The following is a 3,982-nucleotide window of genomic DNA, read 5'->3' as shown; positions in this document are numbered from 1 at the left end:
GATCCTGAATCAAAATGTTTGGTTGTCAAAGCACATTCCTCCTGAGAATGAGATGGACTGAGAGCTAAAGCGACTGAGATGAAAGAAGTGTAATGTAAGGTAACAAAAAGTCTTGTCTGCCTCCAATAATTTCTACAGCTTCTCCCTCCTGAAGTTTCCCCCACAGAGTACAATAAAGATGGTGACTTTGTCATCCTCACCCACCATGTCCATCACCTTATATTTTACCCATCTTATACTTCTCACCTTTCCCCAAATCAGGTAAAGACTTTCACATTTCCTGTCATTTATTGATGCCACTTATTTCCTGGCCTGAATTTCCTTTCTTTCCTTTACCTGGAAAACTTCTACTACAGTCAAGTTTCAGGAACGCAACTCAGGAATTAACTAGTTAATTAACTAGTTAAATAGAGATAAACAAAACTACATATTTAGACTACTCTAATTTGGATCTCAAAAGTCTAAACTCAAAAAAGTGTCTGCCACATAGTATGAACTCAAGATGTGTTAGTAGTTTTTCCTTATGGCAGCACACAGCGGCAAGATGGTGGTGCAAATTTCCAAGGAGAGGAAGTTTGTCACCGATAATATCTTCAAAGCTGAACTGAATGGGTTTCTCAGTCAGGAGCTGGCTGAAGATGGATACTATGGAGTTCTGAGTTATACCAGCCATGACAGAAATCATTATCCTGGTCACCAGTATGCAGAATGTTCCTGGTGAGAAGGGCCAGCAGATCTGCAAACTGACTGCTGTGGTTCAGAATAGATCTAGCTTCCCTGAGGGCAGTGTAGAGCTTTATACTGAAAAGGTGGCCACAAGAGGTCTGTGTGCTATTGCCCAGGCAGAGTCTCTGTATTACAGATTCCTAGGAGGACTTGCTGTGTGGAGGAGGGCCTGCTGTGGTATGCTGCCGTTCATCATGGAATGTGGGGCTAAAGCCTGCATAGTCATGGTACTGGGAAACTCTGAGGATATAGCGCTAAATCCATGAAGTTTGTGGATGGCCTGATGATCTGGGACTCTGTTAACCACTATGTTGACACTGCCATGTGCCACGTGCTACACAGTCAGGGTGTGCTGGGCATCAAAGTGAAGGTCATGCTGCCTTGGGACCCAAGTGGTAAGATTGGCCTTAAGAAGCCCCTTCCTGACCTTGTGAGCATAGTGGAACCCCCAAATGAGATAACACCCACCACTCCCACCTCTGAAGAGAAGGGTGGGAAGCTGGAGCTACTTACCATGCCCCAGCCAGTACTCCTAGCATAATAGGGTATCCTTGGCAGCTGGATCTGGAGTCTGGATGTTACTCTGTAAAGACCTTTAATAAAATAAAATATTTTTTAAAGACCTGTGGACTGACTAGACTGTACATTCAGTGTTCAGACTGAGGGTTATGTTGCTCCATGGGAGCGTTACTTTTTTTTTTTTTGCATCAGCTTTATTTTATTTTATTTTATTTTTTTAACATCTTTATTGGAGTATAATTGCTTTACAATGGCATGGGAACATTACTTGATTGATTCTTAGAGCTGTCTGGCTCACAATGTTTCTTTGCTTTCCCTGAAATTCTCTTGGTTTCAATTGTATCTGTGAGGCAAGGGCCAGAACAGGAGGACCCAAGCAGAGGTAACCAGAGAAGTATCCTGTTGAGGGGTAAATCTGGTGATGGTGTAAGCTGATTGCTAACAGGAAAGCACCTTGATTAACTCATCTGTAGTTTAGGGTTATAGGTTTAGAAGAGGGATATGTTTAAGATGATTTTCTGTATTGCACATAGAAAATGAATACAGCAACCATTTTATTTGGGGGTTATTCAGAAAAAGAGAAATATTAGTAGAATGAATGAAGTAGGTAATGTTTTTTATGTTTAAGAGTCTTGATAATTTTTGTTGGACTATGAGGTCTTCTTCCGCAATATTTTATCTGCAGTTAGGTCCTTGTGTACAGTTTCATCCAAAAGCTTTTGAGATGCCATGAGCAGCACTCTACCTGAAGTGTAAACTTTACCACCATTGACCTGTGGATCACAGATTATATGTTTACCAGGCTCTGGTATACTTAGCTAGGCCTGGGCGCACTTGGTTGTGTCCTACTCTTACCTCAGGGTGTAGATCATGGCCCTTTTCTGTCTAGCCATGAACCAAAGGTCCTGCTTCTACAGACTGGCACTGGAAATTGAGATACTCCTGCCTTCTCTGACGTGGAATGCTCCTGTCCTGTACCATAGTTCAGTGGTGAAGGACATGGGCCCTGGAGTCAGATAGACTTGGGTGGGATTCTAGTTCCTTTATATCTAAGCTTAGTGAAGGTTTTCAACATCTCATTTGTAAATTAGAGCTAACAGTAAATTCCCGTATTGTGAGCATTAAATAATAATGTAGAAACCACTCAATATGGTGCACAAGGAAGTGATTAATACTTCTTTGACTTCTAAGATTCCCAATAGCCAATGTCCAGAGCCAGCTGAACATTGGCTGTTGGGATGCCCTACTAGGATTCTGGTTATTGACCTTTACATGTCAGACCTACTGTTGAGTAAGCAGTTCTCCTTGCAGTCTGTCTTCCTTTTGTTTCTCTGTTCTCCTCTAGCAAGATCCTAACAAGGAAGGGATGGGAGGAGCACAGAAGCATCTCTCTGTCCCATAATTTGTCTTGGTTTTGGCCTCGGTAAGACAAAAGACATTGATTATTTTAGAACACAGTAATTAAGTAGGTAGGGTACAGACTGCCAATAATATCAAGAAAGCAATTCATTAAGCAGAGTAGGTGCTGTTGGTTAATAAACTGGCTTTAAATGAAAATTTGCCATGAGTGAGCAAAAATCTTGTATAATTTGTCTAAAGATAAGGGGGAGTTGACCTCATTTCTCAAGTGTTTCCAGATATTGCCCATAAATGAGCATAAAATAAATATTCTTGAAAATGAATCTAGGATTTTTTTTTTTTAATAAACTGTGACCCTTAAAATGATGCTCAAATCTTGAGGAAATAGCACTTGTGTTCAGCATATTTCATTGTCTCGCTCCAGTGATGGGGTAAAATGACCAGAAATTTTACAGTCAGACAGGCATGGTGTTTAATTCTACTCTGGTATTAACTTATTATCACTGAACCTTTGTTTTCTCTTAGGTGAAATAGCTTTAGTTTTCTCTATTTCACAAGATGGCTGTGCAGATTAAATGTGATAATGCCTGTCAAGTTCCTTGTGTCATGCCATGCCCAATTTCTATCTTTATCTTTGTCTTCCAGACCTATATGGAGAGCATACTTATGTTAAATGAACTTAGTGAAAACACACAACTTCGTATCTGAAAACTACTCTGCATTCATCCCCTCATACAAGAAACATCAATGTGATATAATGTTCTAAGATAGGACTTGCTGACTATCGGATCTTTTTTTACTTTGGGCAGTGCAACTCAAGTTATGAATAGGAAGGAGGGAAGTGAAGTGATTGAATTCATTGACTTGGATAAATGGGAAAAGGAGTGTTACTGAGCATATGCTATCATGAGTGAAGTTGTTACCATGTACTATTCATGGCACAAATAATTATTGAATGACTAGGGCAAGGAAGGCACTGTCCTAGGTGCTGGGGGTATAACAGTGAATGAAACAGGTCAAGTTCCTGGCCTCATGAAACTTAAGTGCTAGTGAAGGGATACAGAAAATAAATAACTCAGTAAAAGATAGTGCTATAGAGAGTGATCATGATGTTAAGAAAAATAAAGCAAAATAAGAGGGGCAAGAAGTGCTGGGGTAGGTGTGGGATTTCTATCTTATATAGGGTGGCCAGAGAAGGACTTTTTGATAAAGTGACATTTGGGCAGGGGTATGAAGGGAGTGAAGGAGAGTTTGGAGATGTTAAGCCTCAGAGTGTTCATCCCAGAGAAATAAGTTGCAGAGACTCTTGAGGAAGGAGGAAACATGGACTGTTAAAAGCTTTTATCAAGAAGATTGGTGTGATTGGTGCAAGAATGAG

At 40.4% G+C, this 3,982-nt stretch overlaps 1 pseudogene across 1 annotated transcript; it reads left to right on the top strand.

The window, feature by feature from the left end:
• Nucleotides 1–544: 544 nt before the first annotated feature.
• On the top strand, nt 545–1,766 carry LOC309969702 (small ribosomal subunit protein uS3-like; annotated as a pseudogene). The gene has a single exon. The product of its transcript is annotated as a small ribosomal subunit protein uS3-like (transcript).
• Nucleotides 1,767–3,982: the final 2,216 nt, after the last annotated feature.

The sequence above is a fragment of the Leucopleurus acutus genome (genome assembly GCF_964270905.1).
Source record: "Leucopleurus acutus genome assembly, chromosome: 12".
Lineage (NCBI taxonomy): Eukaryota > Metazoa > Chordata > Mammalia > Artiodactyla > Delphinidae > Leucopleurus > Leucopleurus acutus.
This window is presented reverse-complemented; position numbering and strand designations above follow the sequence as displayed.